Source organism: Lactuca virosa, chromosome 1 (assembly GCF_052849685.1).
Source record: "Lactuca virosa cultivar CGN04683 chromosome 1, Lactuca_virosa_CGN04683_v6, whole genome shotgun sequence".
Taxonomy (NCBI): Eukaryota; Viridiplantae; Streptophyta; class Magnoliopsida; order Asterales; family Asteraceae; genus Lactuca; species Lactuca virosa.
Window position 1 is genome coordinate 264,394,337 of NC_136426.1, and position 15,420 is coordinate 264,409,756.

The 15,420-nt window shown below is 47.0% G+C and overlaps 44 non-coding genes across 44 annotated transcripts; all 44 read left to right on the forward strand.

Moving 5' to 3' along the window:
• The first annotated feature begins 104 nt into the window (after window positions 1-104).
• On the forward strand, window positions 105-223 carry LOC145145557 (5S ribosomal RNA). The gene has a single exon (XR_013726523.1). It is a non-coding gene; the product is annotated as a 5S ribosomal RNA (ribosomal RNA).
• A 231-nt stretch (window positions 224-454) lies between these two features.
• Window positions 455-573, forward strand: LOC145144462 (5S ribosomal RNA). The gene has a single exon (XR_013725471.1). It is a non-coding gene; the product is annotated as a 5S ribosomal RNA (ribosomal RNA).
• A 230-nt stretch (window positions 574-803) lies between these two features.
• Window positions 804-922, forward strand: LOC145147362 (5S ribosomal RNA). The gene has a single exon (XR_013728269.1). It is a non-coding gene; the product is annotated as a 5S ribosomal RNA (ribosomal RNA).
• Window positions 923-1,150: 228 nt separating this feature from the next.
• On the forward strand, window positions 1,151-1,269 carry LOC145147009 (5S ribosomal RNA). The gene has a single exon (XR_013727927.1). It is a non-coding gene; the product is annotated as a 5S ribosomal RNA (ribosomal RNA).
• Window positions 1,270-1,495: 226 nt separating this feature from the next.
• Window positions 1,496-1,614, forward strand: LOC145145487 (5S ribosomal RNA). Its single transcript, XR_013726458.1, has one exon. It is a non-coding gene; the product is annotated as a 5S ribosomal RNA (ribosomal RNA).
• A 232-nt stretch (window positions 1,615-1,846) lies between these two features.
• Window positions 1,847-1,965, forward strand: LOC145144404 (5S ribosomal RNA). The gene has a single exon (XR_013725412.1). It is a non-coding gene; the product is annotated as a 5S ribosomal RNA (ribosomal RNA).
• A 230-nt stretch (window positions 1,966-2,195) lies between these two features.
• Window positions 2,196-2,313, forward strand: LOC145149460 (5S ribosomal RNA). The gene has a single exon (XR_013730322.1). It is a non-coding gene; the product is annotated as a 5S ribosomal RNA (ribosomal RNA).
• Window positions 2,314-2,543: 230 nt separating this feature from the next.
• LOC145149401 (5S ribosomal RNA) lies at window positions 2,544-2,662 on the forward strand. Its single transcript, XR_013730260.1, has one exon. It is a non-coding gene; the product is annotated as a 5S ribosomal RNA (ribosomal RNA).
• Window positions 2,663-2,892: 230 nt separating this feature from the next.
• LOC145145558 (5S ribosomal RNA) lies at window positions 2,893-3,011 on the forward strand. Its single transcript, XR_013726524.1, has one exon. It is a non-coding gene; the product is annotated as a 5S ribosomal RNA (ribosomal RNA).
• Window positions 3,012-3,242: 231 nt separating this feature from the next.
• Window positions 3,243-3,361, forward strand: LOC145152357 (5S ribosomal RNA). Its single transcript, XR_013732878.1, has one exon. It is a non-coding gene; the product is annotated as a 5S ribosomal RNA (ribosomal RNA).
• Window positions 3,362-3,591: 230 nt separating this feature from the next.
• LOC145147363 (5S ribosomal RNA) lies at window positions 3,592-3,710 on the forward strand. Its single transcript, XR_013728270.1, has one exon. It is a non-coding gene; the product is annotated as a 5S ribosomal RNA (ribosomal RNA).
• Window positions 3,711-3,939: 229 nt separating this feature from the next.
• Window positions 3,940-4,058, forward strand: LOC145143701 (5S ribosomal RNA). The gene has a single exon (XR_013724731.1). It is a non-coding gene; the product is annotated as a 5S ribosomal RNA (ribosomal RNA).
• A 228-nt stretch (window positions 4,059-4,286) lies between these two features.
• Window positions 4,287-4,405, forward strand: LOC145145488 (5S ribosomal RNA). The gene has a single exon (XR_013726459.1). It is a non-coding gene; the product is annotated as a 5S ribosomal RNA (ribosomal RNA).
• Window positions 4,406-4,638: 233 nt separating this feature from the next.
• On the forward strand, window positions 4,639-4,757 carry LOC145140710 (5S ribosomal RNA). The gene has a single exon (XR_013722247.1). It is a non-coding gene; the product is annotated as a 5S ribosomal RNA (ribosomal RNA).
• Window positions 4,758-4,991: 234 nt separating this feature from the next.
• LOC145152358 (5S ribosomal RNA) lies at window positions 4,992-5,110 on the forward strand. Its single transcript, XR_013732879.1, has one exon. It is a non-coding gene; the product is annotated as a 5S ribosomal RNA (ribosomal RNA).
• Window positions 5,111-5,339: 229 nt separating this feature from the next.
• Window positions 5,340-5,458, forward strand: LOC145146440 (5S ribosomal RNA). The gene has a single exon (XR_013727385.1). It is a non-coding gene; the product is annotated as a 5S ribosomal RNA (ribosomal RNA).
• A 230-nt stretch (window positions 5,459-5,688) lies between these two features.
• LOC145143702 (5S ribosomal RNA) lies at window positions 5,689-5,807 on the forward strand. The gene has a single exon (XR_013724732.1). It is a non-coding gene; the product is annotated as a 5S ribosomal RNA (ribosomal RNA).
• A 226-nt stretch (window positions 5,808-6,033) lies between these two features.
• Window positions 6,034-6,152, forward strand: LOC145145490 (5S ribosomal RNA). The gene has a single exon (XR_013726461.1). It is a non-coding gene; the product is annotated as a 5S ribosomal RNA (ribosomal RNA).
• Window positions 6,153-6,384: 232 nt separating this feature from the next.
• LOC145155795 (5S ribosomal RNA) lies at window positions 6,385-6,503 on the forward strand. Its single transcript, XR_013736223.1, has one exon. It is a non-coding gene; the product is annotated as a 5S ribosomal RNA (ribosomal RNA).
• Window positions 6,504-6,733: 230 nt separating this feature from the next.
• On the forward strand, window positions 6,734-6,851 carry LOC145149461 (5S ribosomal RNA). The gene has a single exon (XR_013730323.1). It is a non-coding gene; the product is annotated as a 5S ribosomal RNA (ribosomal RNA).
• A 230-nt stretch (window positions 6,852-7,081) lies between these two features.
• Window positions 7,082-7,200, forward strand: LOC145149402 (5S ribosomal RNA). Its single transcript, XR_013730261.1, has one exon. It is a non-coding gene; the product is annotated as a 5S ribosomal RNA (ribosomal RNA).
• A 230-nt stretch (window positions 7,201-7,430) lies between these two features.
• LOC145145559 (5S ribosomal RNA) lies at window positions 7,431-7,549 on the forward strand. Its single transcript, XR_013726525.1, has one exon. It is a non-coding gene; the product is annotated as a 5S ribosomal RNA (ribosomal RNA).
• Window positions 7,550-7,780: 231 nt separating this feature from the next.
• On the forward strand, window positions 7,781-7,899 carry LOC145152359 (5S ribosomal RNA). The gene has a single exon (XR_013732880.1). It is a non-coding gene; the product is annotated as a 5S ribosomal RNA (ribosomal RNA).
• Window positions 7,900-8,128: 229 nt separating this feature from the next.
• On the forward strand, window positions 8,129-8,247 carry LOC145147364 (5S ribosomal RNA). Its single transcript, XR_013728271.1, has one exon. It is a non-coding gene; the product is annotated as a 5S ribosomal RNA (ribosomal RNA).
• Window positions 8,248-8,476: 229 nt separating this feature from the next.
• Window positions 8,477-8,595, forward strand: LOC145143704 (5S ribosomal RNA). Its single transcript, XR_013724734.1, has one exon. It is a non-coding gene; the product is annotated as a 5S ribosomal RNA (ribosomal RNA).
• A 229-nt stretch (window positions 8,596-8,824) lies between these two features.
• On the forward strand, window positions 8,825-8,943 carry LOC145145492 (5S ribosomal RNA). Its single transcript, XR_013726462.1, has one exon. It is a non-coding gene; the product is annotated as a 5S ribosomal RNA (ribosomal RNA).
• A 232-nt stretch (window positions 8,944-9,175) lies between these two features.
• LOC145140713 (5S ribosomal RNA) lies at window positions 9,176-9,294 on the forward strand. The gene has a single exon (XR_013722248.1). It is a non-coding gene; the product is annotated as a 5S ribosomal RNA (ribosomal RNA).
• A 235-nt stretch (window positions 9,295-9,529) lies between these two features.
• Window positions 9,530-9,648, forward strand: LOC145152360 (5S ribosomal RNA). The gene has a single exon (XR_013732881.1). It is a non-coding gene; the product is annotated as a 5S ribosomal RNA (ribosomal RNA).
• Window positions 9,649-9,877: 229 nt separating this feature from the next.
• Window positions 9,878-9,996, forward strand: LOC145146442 (5S ribosomal RNA). The gene has a single exon (XR_013727388.1). It is a non-coding gene; the product is annotated as a 5S ribosomal RNA (ribosomal RNA).
• Window positions 9,997-10,226: 230 nt separating this feature from the next.
• On the forward strand, window positions 10,227-10,345 carry LOC145143705 (5S ribosomal RNA). The gene has a single exon (XR_013724735.1). It is a non-coding gene; the product is annotated as a 5S ribosomal RNA (ribosomal RNA).
• Window positions 10,346-10,569: 224 nt separating this feature from the next.
• LOC145152361 (5S ribosomal RNA) lies at window positions 10,570-10,688 on the forward strand. Its single transcript, XR_013732882.1, has one exon. It is a non-coding gene; the product is annotated as a 5S ribosomal RNA (ribosomal RNA).
• A 232-nt stretch (window positions 10,689-10,920) lies between these two features.
• On the forward strand, window positions 10,921-11,039 carry LOC145153571 (5S ribosomal RNA). Its single transcript, XR_013734072.1, has one exon. It is a non-coding gene; the product is annotated as a 5S ribosomal RNA (ribosomal RNA).
• A 230-nt stretch (window positions 11,040-11,269) lies between these two features.
• LOC145147529 (5S ribosomal RNA) lies at window positions 11,270-11,388 on the forward strand. Its single transcript, XR_013728428.1, has one exon. It is a non-coding gene; the product is annotated as a 5S ribosomal RNA (ribosomal RNA).
• A 228-nt stretch (window positions 11,389-11,616) lies between these two features.
• On the forward strand, window positions 11,617-11,735 carry LOC145143706 (5S ribosomal RNA). Its single transcript, XR_013724736.1, has one exon. It is a non-coding gene; the product is annotated as a 5S ribosomal RNA (ribosomal RNA).
• Window positions 11,736-11,965: 230 nt separating this feature from the next.
• On the forward strand, window positions 11,966-12,084 carry LOC145153812 (5S ribosomal RNA). The gene has a single exon (XR_013734303.1). It is a non-coding gene; the product is annotated as a 5S ribosomal RNA (ribosomal RNA).
• Window positions 12,085-12,314: 230 nt separating this feature from the next.
• On the forward strand, window positions 12,315-12,433 carry LOC145155949 (5S ribosomal RNA). Its single transcript, XR_013736376.1, has one exon. It is a non-coding gene; the product is annotated as a 5S ribosomal RNA (ribosomal RNA).
• Window positions 12,434-12,664: 231 nt separating this feature from the next.
• LOC145149583 (5S ribosomal RNA) lies at window positions 12,665-12,783 on the forward strand. The gene has a single exon (XR_013730439.1). It is a non-coding gene; the product is annotated as a 5S ribosomal RNA (ribosomal RNA).
• Window positions 12,784-13,011: 228 nt separating this feature from the next.
• Window positions 13,012-13,130, forward strand: LOC145143707 (5S ribosomal RNA). Its single transcript, XR_013724737.1, has one exon. It is a non-coding gene; the product is annotated as a 5S ribosomal RNA (ribosomal RNA).
• Window positions 13,131-13,358: 228 nt separating this feature from the next.
• On the forward strand, window positions 13,359-13,477 carry LOC145153813 (5S ribosomal RNA). Its single transcript, XR_013734304.1, has one exon. It is a non-coding gene; the product is annotated as a 5S ribosomal RNA (ribosomal RNA).
• A 231-nt stretch (window positions 13,478-13,708) lies between these two features.
• LOC145144548 (5S ribosomal RNA) lies at window positions 13,709-13,827 on the forward strand. Its single transcript, XR_013725561.1, has one exon. It is a non-coding gene; the product is annotated as a 5S ribosomal RNA (ribosomal RNA).
• A 234-nt stretch (window positions 13,828-14,061) lies between these two features.
• On the forward strand, window positions 14,062-14,179 carry LOC145150452 (5S ribosomal RNA). The gene has a single exon (XR_013731277.1). It is a non-coding gene; the product is annotated as a 5S ribosomal RNA (ribosomal RNA).
• Window positions 14,180-14,410: 231 nt separating this feature from the next.
• Window positions 14,411-14,529, forward strand: LOC145148974 (5S ribosomal RNA). The gene has a single exon (XR_013729835.1). It is a non-coding gene; the product is annotated as a 5S ribosomal RNA (ribosomal RNA).
• Window positions 14,530-14,757: 228 nt separating this feature from the next.
• On the forward strand, window positions 14,758-14,876 carry LOC145144762 (5S ribosomal RNA). Its single transcript, XR_013725765.1, has one exon. It is a non-coding gene; the product is annotated as a 5S ribosomal RNA (ribosomal RNA).
• A 226-nt stretch (window positions 14,877-15,102) lies between these two features.
• On the forward strand, window positions 15,103-15,221 carry LOC145146601 (5S ribosomal RNA). The gene has a single exon (XR_013727538.1). It is a non-coding gene; the product is annotated as a 5S ribosomal RNA (ribosomal RNA).
• Window positions 15,222-15,420: the final 199 nt, after the last annotated feature.

Sequence of the window (15,420 nt, forward strand, 5' to 3'; positions counted from 1 at the left end):
GGAACGGAGCCGATCGGTCACGTGGGTCCCACGCCTCGCGTACGAAAACAAAGGAGGTTCTGCGTCTTTTAAGACATAAAAGCAATAATCATGGATAGTATTTCGGGTGTGATCATACCAGCACTAATGCACCGGATCCCATCAGAACTCCGCATTTAAGCGTGCTTGGGCGAGAGTAGTACTAGGATGGGTGACCCCCTGGGAAGTCCTCGTGTTGCACCCCCCTTTTTCGTTGCCCGTTTGCGTTTTTTTAGATTTTACGTGCGGTTTTTTTTTTGTTTTTTTTTTCTTTCTTGCTGTTTCTATGCTCGGGTGGCATCCGTTTCATGATTGATGGTTTTCGTATTTTTGCAACGGAGCCGATCGGTCACGTGGGTCCCACGCCTCGCGTACGAAAACAAAGGAGGTTCTGCGTATTTTAAGACATAAAAGCAATAAGCATGGATAGTATTTCGGGTGCGATCATACCAGCACTAATGCACCGGATCCCATCAGAACACCGCAGTTAAGCGTGCTTGGGCGAGAGTAGTACTAGGATGGGTGACCCCCTGGGAAGTCCTCGTGTTGCACCCCCCTTTTTCGTTGCCCGTTTGCGTTTTTTTAGATTTTACGTGCGGTTTTTTTTTGTTTTTTTTTTCTTTCTTGCTGTTTCTATGCTCGGGTGGCATCCGTTTCATGGTTGATGGTTTTCGTATTTTTGGAACGGAGCCGATCGGTCACGTGGGTCCCACGCCTCGCGTACGAAAACAAAGGAGGTTCTGCGTCTTTTAAGACATAAAAGCAATAAACATGGATAGTATTTCGGGTGCGATTATACCAGCACTAATGCACCGGATCCCATTAGATCTCCTTAGTTAAGCGTGCTTGGGCGAGAGTAGTACTAGGATGGGTGACCCCCTGGGAAGTCCTCGTGTTGCACCCCCCTTTTTCGTTGCCCGTTTGCGTTTTTTTAGATTTTACGTGCGGATTTTTTTGTTTTTTTTTCTTTTTCGCTATTTCTATGCTCGGGTGGCCTCCGCTTCATGGTTCATGGTTTTCGTATTTTTGGAACGGAGCCGATCGGTCACGTGAGTCCCACGCCTCGCGTACGAAAACAAAGGAGGTTCTGCGTCTTTTAAGACATAAAAGCAATAAGCATGGATAGTATTTCGGGTGCGATCATACGAGCACTAATGCACCGGATCCCATCAGAACTTCGCAGTTAAGCGTGCTTGGGCGAGAGTAGTACTAGGATGGGTGACCCCCTGGGAAGTCCTCGTGTTGCACCCCCCCTTTTTCGTTGCCCGTTTGCGTTTTTTTTAGATTTTTCGTGCGGTTTTTTTTTTTTTTTCTTTCTTGCTATTTCTATGCTCGGGTGGCCTCCGCTTCATGGTTCATGGTTTTCGTATTTTTGGACGGAGCCGATCGGTCACGTGGGTCCCACGCCTCGCGTACGAAAACAAAGGAGGTTCTGCGTCTTTTAAGACATAAAAGCAATAAGCATGGATAATATTTCGGGTGCGATCATACCAGCACTAATGCACCGGATCCCATCAGAACTCCGCAGTTAAGCGTGCTTGGGCGAGAGTAGTACTAGGATGGGTGACACCCTGGGAAGTCCTCGTGTTGCACCCCCCTTTTTCGTTGCCCGTTTGCGTTTTTTTTTAGATTTTACGTGCTGTTTTTTTTTTGTTTTTTTTTCTTTCTTGCTATTTCTATGCTCGGGTGGCCTCCGCTTCATGGTTCATGGTTTTCGTATTTTTGGAACGGAGCCGATCGGTCACGTGGGTCCCACGCCTCGCGTACGAAAACAAAGGAGGTTCTGCGTCTTTTAAGACATAAAAGCAATAAGCATGGATAGTATTTCGGGTGCGATCATACCAGCACTAATGCACCGGATCCCATCAGAACTCCGCAGTTAAGCGTGCTTGGGTGAGAGTAGTACTAGGATGGGTGACCCCCTGTGAAGTCCTCGTGTTGCACCCCCCTTTTTCGTTTGCCCGTTTGCGTTTTTTTAGATTTTACGTGCGGTTTTTTTTTTGTTTTTTTTCTTTCTTGCTGTTTGTATGCTCGGGTGGCCTCCGCTTCATGGTTCATGGTTTTCGTATTTTTGGAACGGAGCCGATCGGTCACGTGGGTCCCACGCCTCGCGTACGAAAACAAAGGAGGTTCTGCGTCTTTTAAGACATAAAAGCAATAAGCATGGATAGTATTTCGGGTGCGATCATACCAGCACTAATGCATCGGATCCCATCAGAACTCCTTAGTTAAGCGTGCTTGGGCGAGAGTAGTACTAGGATGGGTGACCCCTGGGAAGTCCTCGTGTTGCACCCCCCTTTTTCATTGCCCGTTTGCGTTTTTTTAGATTTTACGTGCGGTTTTTTTATGTTTTTTTTTTCTTTTTTGCTATTTCTATGCTCGGGTGGCCTCCGCTTCATGGTTCATGGTTTTCGTATTTTTGGAACGGAGCCGATCGGTCACGTGGGTCCCACACCTCGCGTACGAAAACAAAGGAGGTTCTGCGTCTTTTAAGACATAAAAGCAATAAGCATGGATAATATTTCGGGTGCGATCATACCAGCACTAATGCACCGGATCCCATCAGAACTTCGCAGTTAAGCGTGCTTGGGCGAGAGTAGTACTAGGATGGGTGACACCCTGGGAAGTCCTCGTGTTGTACCCCCCTTTTTCGTTGCCCGTTTGCGTTTTTTTTAGATTTTACGTGCTGTTTTTTTTTGTTTTTTTTTCTTTCTTGCTATTTCTATGCTCGGGTGGCCTCCGCTTCATGGTTCATGGTTTTCGTATTTTTGGAACGGAGCCGATCGGTCACGTGGGTCCCACGCCTCGCGTACGAAAACAAAGGAGGTTCTGCGTCTTTTAAGACATAAAAGCAATAATCATGGATAGTATTTCGGGTGTGATCATACCAGCACTAATGCACCGGATCCCATCAGAACTCCGCATTTAAGCGTGCTTGGGCGAGAGTAGTACTAGGATGGGTGACCCCCTGGGAAGTCCTCGTGTTGCACCCCCCTTTTTCGTTGCCCGTTTGCGTTTTTTTAGATTTTACGTGCGGTTTTTTTTTTGTTTTTTTTTTCTTTCTTGCTGTTTCTATGCTCGGGTGGCATCCGTTTCATGATTGATGGTTTTCGTATTTTTGCAACGGAGCCGATCGGTCACGTGGGTCCCACGCCTCGCGTACGAAAACAAAGGAGGTTCTGCGTATTTTAAGACATAAAAGCAATAAGCATGGATAGTATTTCGGGTGCGATCATACCAGCACTAATGCACCGGATCCCATCAGAACTCCGCAGTTAAGCGTGCTTGGGCGAGAGTAGTACTAGGATGGGTGACCCCCTGGGAAGTCCTCGTGTTGCACCCCCCTTTTTCGTTGCCCGTTTGCGTTTTTTTAGATTTTACGTGCGGTTTTTTTTTGTTTTTTTTTTCTTTCTTGCTGTTTCTATGCTCGGGTGGCATCCGTTTCATGGTTGATGGTTTTCGTATTTTTGGAACGGAGCCGATCGGTCACGTGGGTCCCACGCCTCGCGTACGAAAACAAAGGAGGTTCTGCGTCTTTTAAGACATAAAAGCAATAAACATGGATAGTATTTCGGGTGCGATTATACCAGCACTAATGCACCGGATCCCATTAGATCTCCTTAGTTAAGCGTGCTTGGGCGAGAGTAGTACTAGGATGGGTGACCCCCTGGGAAGTCCTCGTGTTGCACCCCCCTTTTTCGTTGCCCGTTTGCGTTTTTTTAGATTTTACGTGCGGTTTTTTTTGTTTTTTTTTTCTTTTTGGCTATTTCTATGCTCGGGTGGCCTCCGCTTCATGGTTCATGGTTTTCGTATTTTTGGAACGGAGCCGATCGGTCACGTGGGTCCCACGCCTCGCGTACGAAAACAAAGGAGGTTCTGCGTCTTTTAAGACATAAAAGCAATAAGCATGGATAGTATTTCGGGTGCGATCATACGAGCACTAATGCACCGGATCCCATCAGAACTCCGCAGTTAAGCGTGCTTGGGCGAGAGTAGTACTAGGATGGGTGACCCCCTGGGAAGTCCTCGTGTTGCACCCCCCCTTTTTCGTTGCCCGTTTGCGTTTTTTTTAGATTTTTCGTGCGGTTTTTTTTTTTTTTTTTCTTTCTTGCTATTTCTATGCTCGGGTGGCCTCCGCTTCATGGTTCATGGTTTTCGTATTTTTGGACGGAGCCGATCGGTCACGTGGGTCCCACGCCTCGCGTACGAAAACAAAGGAGGTTCTGCGTCTTTTAAGACATAAAAGCAATAAGCATGGATAATATTTCGGGTGCGATCATACCAGCACTAATGCACCGGATCCCATCAGAACTCCGCAGTTAAGCGTGCTTGGGCGAGAGTAGTACTAGGATGGGTGACACCCTGGGAAGTCCTCGTGTTGCACCCCCCTTTTTCGTTGCCCGTTTGCGTTTTTTTTTAGATTTTACGTGCTGTTTTTTTTTTTGTTTTTTTTTCTTTCTTGCTATTTCTATGCTCGGGTGGCCTCCGCTTCATGGTTCATGGTTTTCGTATTTTTGGAACGGAGCCGATCGGTCACGTGGGTCCCACGCCTCGCGTACGAAAACAAAGGAGGTTCTGCGTCTTTTAAGACATAAAAGCAATAATCATGGATAGTATTTCGGGTGCGATCATACCAGCACTAATGCACCGGATCCCATCAGAACTCCGCAGTTAAGCGTGCTTGGGCGAGAGTAGTACTAGGATGGGTGACCCCCTGGGGAGTCCTCGTGTTGCACCCCCCCTTTTTCGTTGCCCGTTTGCGTTTTTTTAGATTTTACGTGCGGTTTTTTTTTTTTGTTTTTTTTTTCTTTCTTGCTGTTTCTATGCTCGGGTGGCATCCGTTTCATGATTGATGGTTTTCGTATTTTTGCAACGGAGCCGATCGGTCACGTGGGTCCCACGCCTCGCGTACGAAAACAAAGGAGGTTCTGCGTATTTTAAGACATAAAAGCAATAAGCATGGATAAGATTTCGGGTGCGATCATACCAGCACTAATGCACCGGATCCCATCAGAACTCCGCAGTTAAGCGTGCTTGGGCGAGAGTAGTACTAGGATGGGTGACCCCCTGGGAAGTCCTCGTGTTGCACCCCCCTTTTTCGTTGGCCGTTTGCGTTTTTTTAGATTTTACGTGCGGTTTTTTTTTGTTTTTTTTTCTTTCTTCCTGTTTCTATGCTCGGGTGGCATCCGTTTCATGGTTGATGGTTTTCGTATTTTTGGAACGGAGCCGATCGGTCACGTGGGTCCCACGCCTCGCGTACGAAAACAAAGGAGGTTCTGCGTCTTTTAAGACATAAAAGCAATAAACATGGATAGTATTTCGGGTGCGATTATACCAGCACTAATGCACCGGATCCCATTAGAACTCCTTAGTTAAGCGTGCTTGGGCGAGAGTAGTACTAGGATGGGTGACCCCCTGGGAAGTCCTCGTGTTGCACCCCCCTTTTTCGTTGCCCGTTTGCGTTTTTTTAGATTTTACGTGCGGTTTTTTTTTGTTTTTTTTTTCTTTTTCGCTATTTCTATGCTCGGGTGGCCTCCGCTTCATGGTTGATGGTTTTCGTATTTTTGGAACGGAGCCGATCGGTCACGTGAGTCCCACGCCTCGCGTACGAAAACAAAGGAGGTTCTGCGTCTTTTAAGACATAAAAGCAATAAGCATGGATAGTATTTCGGGTGCGATCATACGAGCACTAATGCACCGGATCCCATCAGAACTCCGCAGTTAAGCGTGCTTGGGCGAGAGTAGTACTAGGATGGGTGACCCCCTGGGAAGTCCTCGTGTTGCACCCCCCCTTTTTCGTTGCCCGTTTGCGTTTTTTTTAGATTTTTCGTGCGGTTTTTTTTTTTTTTTCTTTCTTGCTATTTCTATGCTCGGGTGGCCTCCGCTTCATGGTTCATGGTTTTCGTATTTTTGGACGGAGCCGATCGGTCACGTGGGTCCCACGCCTCGCGTACGAAAACAAAGGAGGTTCTGCGTCTTTTAAGACATAAAAGCAATAAGCATGGATAATATTTCGGGTGCGATCATACCAGCACTAATGCACCGGATCCCATCAGAACTCCGCAGTTAAGCGTGCTTGGGCGAGAGTAGTACTAGGATGGGTGACACCCTGGGAAGTCCTCGTGTTGCACCCCCCTTTTTCGTTGCCCGTTTGCGTTTTTTTTTAGATTTTACGTGCTGTTTTTTTTTTGTTTTTTTTTCTTTCTTGCTATTTCTATGCTCGGGTGGCCTCCGCTTCATGGTTCATGGTTTTCGTATTTTTGGAACGGAGCCGATCGGTCACGTGGGTCCCACGCCTCGCGTACGAAAACAAAGGAGGTTCTGCGTCTTTTAAGACATAAAAGCAATAAGCATGGATAGTATTTCGGGTGCGATCATACCAGCACTAATGCACCGGATCCCATCAGAACTCCGCAGTTAAGCGTGCTTGGGTGAGAGTAGTACTAGGATGGGTGACCCCCTGGGAAGTCCTCGTGTTGCACCCCCCTTTTTCGTTTGCCCGTTTGCGTTTTTTTAGATTTTACGTGCGGTTTTTTTTTTGTTTTTTTTCTTTCTTGCTGTTTGTATGCTCGGGTGGCCTCCGCTTCATGGTTCATGGTTTTCGTATTTTTGGAACGGAGCCGATCGGTCACGTGGGTCCCACGCCTCGCGTACGAAAACAAAGGAGGTTCTGCGTCTTTTAAGACATAAAAGCAATAAGCATGGATAGTATTTCGGGTGCGATCATACCAGCACTAATGCATCGGATCCCATCAGAACTCCTTAGTTAAGCGTGCTTGGGCGAGAGTAGTACTAGGATGGGTGACCCCTGGGAAGTCCTCGTGTTGCACCCCCCTTTTTCATTGCCCGTTTGCGTTTTTTTAGATTTTACGTGCGGTTTTTTTATGTTTTTTTTTTCTTTTTTGCTATTTCTATGCTCGGGTGGCCTCCGCTTCATGGTTCATGGTTTTCGTATTTTTGGAACGGAGCCGATCGGTCACGTGGGTCCCACACCTCGCGTACGAAAACAAAGGAGGTTCTGCGTCTTTTAAGACATAAAAGCAATAAGCATGGATAATATTTCGGGTGCGATCATACCAGCACTAATGCACCGGATCCCATCAGAACTTCGCAGTTAAGCGTGCTTGGGCGAGAGTAGTACTAGGATGGGTGACACCCTGGGAAGTCCTCGTGTTGTACCCCCCTTTTTCGTTGCCCGTTTGCGTTTTTTTTAGATTTTACGTGCTGTTTTTTTTTGTTTTTTTTTCTTTCTTGCTATTTCTATGCTCGGGTGGCCTCCGCTTCATGGTTCATGGTTTTCGTATTTTTGGAACGGAGCCGATCGGTCACGTGGGTCCCACGCCTCGCGTACGAAAACAAAGGAGGTTCTGCGTCTTTTAAGACATAAAAGCAATAATCATGGATAGTATTTCGGGTGTGATCATACCAGCACTAATGCACCGGATCCCATCAGAACTCCGCATTTAAGCGTGCTTGGGCGAGAGTAGTACTAGGATGGGTGACCCCCTGGGAAGTCCTCGTGTTGCACCCCCCTTTTTCGTTGCCCGTTTGCGTTTTTTTAGATTTTACGTGCGGTTTTTTTTTTGTTTTTTTTTTCTTTCTTGCTGTTTCTATGCTCGGGTGGCATCCGTTTCATGATTGATGGTTTTCGTATTTTTGCAACGGAGCCGATCGGTCACGTGGGTCCCACGCCTCGCGTACGAAAACAAAGGAGGTTCTGCGTATTTTAAGACATAAAAGCAATAAGCATGGATAGTATTTCGGGTGCGATCATACCAGCACTAATGCACCGGATCCCATCAGAACTCCGCAGTTAAGCGTGCTTGGGCGAGAGTAGTACTAGGATGGGTGACCCCCTGGGAAGTCCTCGTGTTGCACCCCCCTTTTTCGTTGCCCGTTTGCGTTTTTTTAGATTTTACGTGCGGTTTTTTTTTGTTTTTTTTTCTTTCTTGCTGTTTCTATGCTCGGGTGGCATCCGTTTCATGGTTGATGGTTTTCGTATTTTTGGAACGGAGCCGATCGGTCACGTGGGTCCCACGCCTCGCGTACGAAAACAAAGGAGGTTCTGCGTCTTTTAAGACATAAAAGCAATAAACATGGATAGTATTTCGGGTGCGATTATACCAGCACTAATGCACCGGATCCCATTAGATCTCCTTAGTTAAGCGTGCTTGGGCGAGAGTAGTACTAGGATGGGTGACCCCCTGGGAAGTCCTCGTGTTGCACCCCCCTTTTTCGTTGCCCGTTTGCGTTTTTTTAGATTTTACGTGCGGTTTTTTTTGTTTTTTTTTTCTTTTTGGCTATTTCTATGCTCGGGTGGCCTCCGCTTCATGGTTCATGGTTTTCGTATTTTTGGAACGGAGCCGATCGGTCACGTGGGTCCCACGCCTCGCGTACGAAAACAAAGGAGGTTCTGCGTCTTTTAAGACATAAAAGCAATAAGCATGGATAGTATTTCGGGTGCGATCATACGAGCACTAATGCACCGGATCCCATCAGAACTCCGCAGTTAAGCGTGCTTGGGCGAGAGTAGTACTAGGATGGGTGACCCCCTGGGAAGTCCTCGTGTTGCACCCCCCCTTTTTCGTTGCCCGTTTGCGTTTTTTTTAGATTTTTCGTGCGGTTTTTTTTTTTTTTTTTTCTTTCTTGCTATTTCTATGCTCGGGTGGCCTCCGCTTCATGGTTCATGGTTTTCGTATTTTTGGACGGAGCCGATCGGTCACGTGGGTCCCACGCCTCGCGTACGAAAACAAAGGAGGTTCTGCGTCTTTTAAGACATAAAAGCAATAAGCATGGATAATATTTCGGGTGCGATCATACCAGCACTAATGCACCGGATCCCATCAGAACTCCGCAGTTAAGCGTGCTTGGGCGAGAGTAGTACTAGGATGGGTGACACCCTGGGAAGTCCTCGTGTTGCACCCCCCTTTTTCGTTGCCCGTTTGCGTTTTTTTTTAGATTTTACGTGCTGTTTTTTTTTTGTTTTTTTTTCTTTCTTGCTATTTCTATGCTCGGGTGGCCTCCGCTTCATGGTTCATGGTTTTCGTATTTTTGGAACGGAGCCGATCGGTCACGTGGGTCCCACGCCTCGCGTACGAAAACAAAGGAGGTTCTGCGTCTTTTAAGACATAAAAGCAATAATCATGGATAGTATTTCGGGTGCGATCATACCAGCACTAATGCACCGGATCCCATCAGAACTCCGCAGTTAAGCGTGCTTGGGCGAGAGTAGTACTAGGATGGGTGACCCCCTGGGGAGTCCTCGTGTTGCACCCCCCCTTTTTCGTTGCCCGTTTGCGTTTTTTTAGATTTTACGTGCGGTTTTTTTTTTTTTGTTTTTTTTTTCTTTCTTGCTGTTTCTATGCTCGGGTGGCATCCGTTTCATGATTGATGGTTTTCGTATTTTTGCAACGGAGCCGATCGGTCACGTGGGTCCCACGCCTCGCGTACGAAAACAAAGGAGGTTCTACGTATTTTAAGACATAAAAGCAATAAGCATGGATAAGATTTCGGGTGCGATCATACCAGCACTAATGCACCGGATCCCATCAGAACTCCGCAGTTAAGCGTGCTTGGGCGAGAGTAGTACTAGGATGGGTGACCCCCTGGGAAGTCCTCGTGTTGCACCCCCCTTTTTCGTTGGCCGTTTGCGTTTTTTTAGATTTTACGTGCGGTTTTTTTTTGTTTTTTTTTCTTTCTTCCTGTTTCTATGCTCGGGTGGCATCCGTTTCATGGTTGATGGTTTTCGTATTTTTGGAACGGAGCCGATCGGTCACGTGGGTCCCACGCCTCGCGTACGAAAACAAAGGAGGTTCTGCGTCTTTTAAGACATAAAAGCAATAAACATGGATAGTATTTCGGGTGCGATTATACCAGCACTAATGCACCGGATCCCATTAGAACTCCTTAGTTAAGCGTGCTTGGGCGAGAGTAGTACTAGGATGGGTGACCCCCTGGGAAGTCCTCGTGTTGCACCCCCCTTTTTCGTTGCCCGTTTGCGTTTTTTTAGATTTTACGTGCGGTTTTTTTTTGTTTTTTTTTTCTTTTTCGCTATTTCTATGCTCGGGTGGCCTCCGCTTCATGGTTGATGGTTTTCGTATTTTTGGAACGGAGCCGATCGGTCACGTGAGTCCCACGCCTCGCGTACGAAAACAAAGGAGGTTCTGCGTCTTTTAAGACATAAAAGCAATAAGCATGGATAGTATTTCGGGTGCGATCATACGAGCACTAATGCACCGGATCCCATCAGAACTCCGCAGTTAAGCGTGCTTGGGCGAGAGTAGTACTAGGATGGGTGACCCCCTGGGAAGTCCTCGTGTTGCACCCCCCCTTTTTCGTTGCCCGTTTGCGTTTTTTTTAGATTTTTCGTGCGGTTTTTTTTTTTTCTTTCTTGCTATTTCTATGCTCGGGTGGCCTCCGCTTCATGGTTCATGGTTTTCGTATTTTTGGAACGGAGCCGATCGGTCACGTGGGTCCCACGCCTCGCGTACGAAAACAAAGGAGGTTCTGCGTCTTTTAAGACATAAAAGCAATAATCATGGATAGTATTTCGGGTGCGATCATACCAGCACTAATGCACCGGATCCCATCAGAACTCCGCAGTTAAGCGTGCTTGGGCGAGAGTAGTACTAGGATGGGTGACCCCCTGGGAAGTCCTCGTGTTGCACCCCCCTTTTTCGTTGCCCGTTTGCGTTTTTTTAGATTTTACGTGCGGCTTTTTTTTTGTTTTTTTTTTTCTTTCTTGCTGTTTCTATGCTCGGGTGGCATCCGTTTCATGATTGATGGTTTTCGTATTTTTGCAACGGAGCCGATCGGTCACGTGGGTCCCACGCCTCGCGTACGAAAACAAAGGAGGTTCTGCGTATTTTAAGACATAAAAGCAATAAGCATGGATAGTATTTCGGGTGCGATCATACCAGCACTAATGCACCGGATCCCATCAGAACTCCGCAGCTAAGCGTGCTTGGGCGAGAGTAGTACTAGGATGGGTGACCCCCTGGGAAGTCCTCGTGTTGCACCCCCCTTTTTCGTTGCCCGTTTGCGTTTTTTTAGATTTTACGTGCGGTTTTTTTTTGTTTTTTTTTTCTTTCTTGCTGTTTCTATGCTCAGGTGGCATCCGTTTCATGGTTGATGGTTTTCGTATTTTTGGAACGGAGCCGATCGGTCACGTGGGTCCCACGCCTCGCGTACGAAAACAAATGAGGTTCTGCGTCTTTTAAGACATAAAAGCAATAAACATGGATAGTATTTCGGGTGCGATTATACCAGCACTAATGCACCGGATCCCATTAGAACTCCTTAGTTAAGCGTGCTTGGGCGAGAGTAGTACTAGGATGGGTGACCCCCCGGGAAGTCCTCGTGTTGCACCCCCCTTTTTCGTTGCCCGTTTGCGTTTTTTTAGATTTTACGTGCGGTTTTTTTTGTTTTTTTTTCTTTTTCGCTATTTCTATGCTCGGGTGGCCTCCGCTTCATGGTTCATTGTTTTCGTATTTTTGGAACGGAGCCGATCGGTCACGTGGGTCCCACGCCTCGCGTACGAAAACAAAGGAGGTTCTGCGTCTTTTAAGACATAAAAGCAATAAGCATGGATAGTATTTCGGGTGCGATCATACGAGCACTAATGCACCGGATCCCATCAGAACTCCGCAGTTAAGCGTGCTTGGGCGAGAGTAGTACTAGGATGGGTGACCCCCTGGGAAGTCCTCGTGTTGCACCCCCTCTTTTTCATTGCCCGTTTGCGTTTTTTTTAGATTTTACGTGCGGTTTTTTTTTTTTTTTTTTCTTTCTTGCTATTTCTATGCTCGGGTGGCATCCGTTTCATGGTTCATGGTTTTCGTATTTTTGGAACGGAGCCGATCGGTCACGTGGGTCCCACGCCTCGCGTACGAAAACAAAGGAGGTTCTGCGTCTTTTAAGACATAAAAGCAATAAGCATGGATAGTATTTCGGGTGCGATCATACCGGCACTAATGCACCGGATCCCATTAGAACTCCGCAGTTAAGCGTGCTTGGGCGAGAGTAGTACTAGGATGGGTGACCCCCTGGGAAGTCCTCGTGTTGCACCCCCCTTTTTCGTTGCCCGTTTGCGTTTTTTTAGATTTTACGTGCGGTTTTTTTTTTGTTTTTTTTTCTTTCTTGCTATTTCTATGCTCGGGTGGCCTCCGCTTCATGGTTCATGGTTTTCGTATTTTTGCAACGGAGCCGATCGGTCACGTGGGTCCCACGCCTCGCGTACGAAAACAAAGGAGGTTCTGCGTCTTTTAAGACATAAAAGCAATAAGCATGGATAATATTTCGGGTGCGATCATACCGGCACTAATGCACCAGATCCCATCAGAACTCCGCAGTTAAGCGTGCTTGGGCGAGAGTAGTACTAGGATGGGTGACCCCCTGGGAAGTCCTCGTGTTGCACCCCCCTTTTTCGTTGCCCGTTTGCGTTTTTTTAGATTTTACGTGCGGTTTTTTTTTGTTTTTTTTTTCTTTCTTTGCTGTTTCTATGCTCGGGTGGCATCCGTTTCATGGTTGATGGTTTTCGTATTTTTGGAACGGAGCCGATCGGTCACGTGGGTCCCACGCCTCGCGTACGAAATCAAAGGAGGTTCTGCGTCTTTTAAGACATAAAAGCAATAAACATGGATAGTATTTCGGGTGCGATTATACCAGCACTAATGCACCGGATCCCATTAGAACTCCTTAGTTAAGCGTGCTTGGGCGAGAGTAGTACTAGGATGTGTGACCCCCTGGGAAGTCCTCGTGTTGCACCCCCATTTTTCGTTGCCCGTTTGCGTTTTTTTAGATTTTACGTGCGGTTTTTTTTGTTTTTTTTTCTTTTTCGCTATTTCTATGCTCGGGTGGCCTCCGCTTCATGGTTCATGGTTTTCGTATTTTTGGAACGGAGCCGATCGGTCACGTGGGTCCCACGCCTCGCGTACGAAAACAAAGGAGGTTCTGCGTCTTTTAAGACATAAAAGCAATAAGCATGGATAGTATTTCGGGTGCGATCATACGAGCACTAATGCACCGGATCCCATCAGAACTCCGCAGTTAAGCGTGCTTGGGCGAGAGTAGTACTAGGATGGGTGACCCCCTGGGAAGTCCTCGTGTTGCACCCCCCTTTTTCGTTGCCCGTTTGCGTTTTTTTTAGATTTTACGTGCGGTTTTTTTTTTTTTTTTTCTTTCTTGCTATTTCTATGCTCGGGTGGCATCCGTTTCATGGTTCATGGTTTTCGTATTTTTGGAACGGAGCCGATCGGTCACGTGGGTCCCACGCCTCGCGTACGAAAACAAAGGAGGTTCTGCGTCTTTTAAGACATAAAAGCAATAAGCATGGATAGTATTTCGGGTGCGATCATACCGGCACTAATGCACCGGATCCCATTAGAACTCCGCAGTTAAGCGTGCTTGGGCGAGAGTAGTACTAGGATGGGTGACCCCCTGGGAAGTCCTCGTGTTGCACCCCCCTTTTTCGTTGCCCGTTTGCGTTTTTTTAGATTTTACGTGCGGTTTTTTTTTTGTTTTTTTTTTCTTTCTTGCTATTTCTATGCTCGGGTGGCCTCCGCTTCATGGTTCATGGTTTTCGTATTTTTGCAACGGAGCCGATCGGTCACGTGGGTCCCACGCCTCGCGTACGAAAACAAAGGAGGTTCTGCGTCTTTTAAGACATAAAAGTAATAAGCATGGATAATATTTCGGGTGCGATCATACCGTCACTAATGCACCGGATCCCATCAGAACTCCGCAGTTAAGCGTGCTTGGGCGAGAGTAGTACTAGGATGGGTGACCCCCTGGGAAGTCCTCGTGTTGCACCCCCCTTTTTCGTTTGCCCGTTTGCGTTTTTTTAGATTTTACGTGCGGTTTTTTTTTTGTTTTTTTTTTTTCTTTCTTGCTATTTCTATGCTCGGGTGGCCTCCATTTCATGGTTGATGGTTTTCGTATTTTTGGAACGGCGCCGATCGGTCACGTGGGTCCCACGCCTCGCGTACGAAATCAAAGGAGGTTCTGCGTCTTTTAAGACATAAAAGCAATAAGCATGGATAGTATTTCGGGTGCGATTATACCAGCACTAATGCACCAGATCCCATCATAACTCCGCAGTTAAGCGTGCTTGGGCGAGAGTAGTACTAGGATGGGTGACCCCTGGGAAGTCCTCGTGTTGCACCCCCCTTTTTCGTTTGCCCGTTTGCGTTTTTTTAAATTTTACGTGCTGTTTTTTTTTTGTTTTTTTTTCTTTCTTGCTGTTTCTATGCTCGGGTGGCATCCGTTTCATGGTTGATGGTTTTCGTATTTTTGGAACGGAGCCGATCGGTCACGTGGGTCCCACGCCTCGCGTACGAAATCAAAGGAGGTTCTGCGTCTTTTAAGACATAAAAGCAATAAACATGGATAGTATTTCGGGTGCGATCATACCAGCACTAATGCACCGGATCCCATTAGAACTCCTTAGTTAAGCGTGCTTGGGCGAGAGTAGTACTAGGATGTGTGACCCCCTGGGAAGTCCTCGTGTTGCACCCCCATTTTTCGTTGCCCGTTTGCGTTTTTTTAGATTTTACGTGCGGTTTTTTTTGTTTTTTTTTCTTTTTCGCTATTTCTATGCTCGGGTGGCCTCCGCTTCATGGTTCATGGTTTTCGTATTTTTGGAACGGAGCCGATCGGTCACGTGGGTCCCACGCCTCGCGTACGAAAACAAAGGAGGTTCTGCGTCTTTTAAGACATAAAAGCAATAAGCATGGATAGTATTTCGGGTGCGATCATACGAGCACTAATGCACCGGATCCCATCAGAACTCCGCAGTTAAGCGTGCTTGGGCGAGAGTAGTACTAGGATGGGTGACCCCTTGGGAAGTCCTCGTGTTGCACCCCCCTTTTTCGTTGCCCGTTTGCGTTTTTTTTAGATTTTACGTGCGGTTTTTTTTTTTTTTTCTTTCTTGCTATTTCTATGCTCGGGTGGCATCCGTTTCATGGTTCATGGTTTTCGTATTTTTGGAACGGAGCCGATCGGTCACGTGGGTCCCACGCCTCGCGTACGAAAACAAAGGAGGTTCTGCGTCTTTTAAGACATAAAAGCAATAAGCATGGATAGTATTTCGGGTGCGATCATACCGGCACTAATGCACCGGATCCCATTAGAACTCCGCAGTTAAGCGTGCTTGGGCGAGAGTAGTACTAGGATGGGTGACACCCTGGGAAGTCCTCGTGTTGCACCCCCTTTTTCGTTGCCCGTTTGCGTTTTTTTTAGATTTTACGTGCTGTTTTTTTTTGTTTTTTTTTTCTTTCTTGCTATTTCTATGCTCGGGTGGCCTCCGCTTCATGGTTCATGGTTTTCGTATTTTTGGAACGGAGCCGATCGGTCACGTGGGTCCCACGCCTCGCGTACGAAAACAAAGGAGGTTCTGCGTCTTTTAAG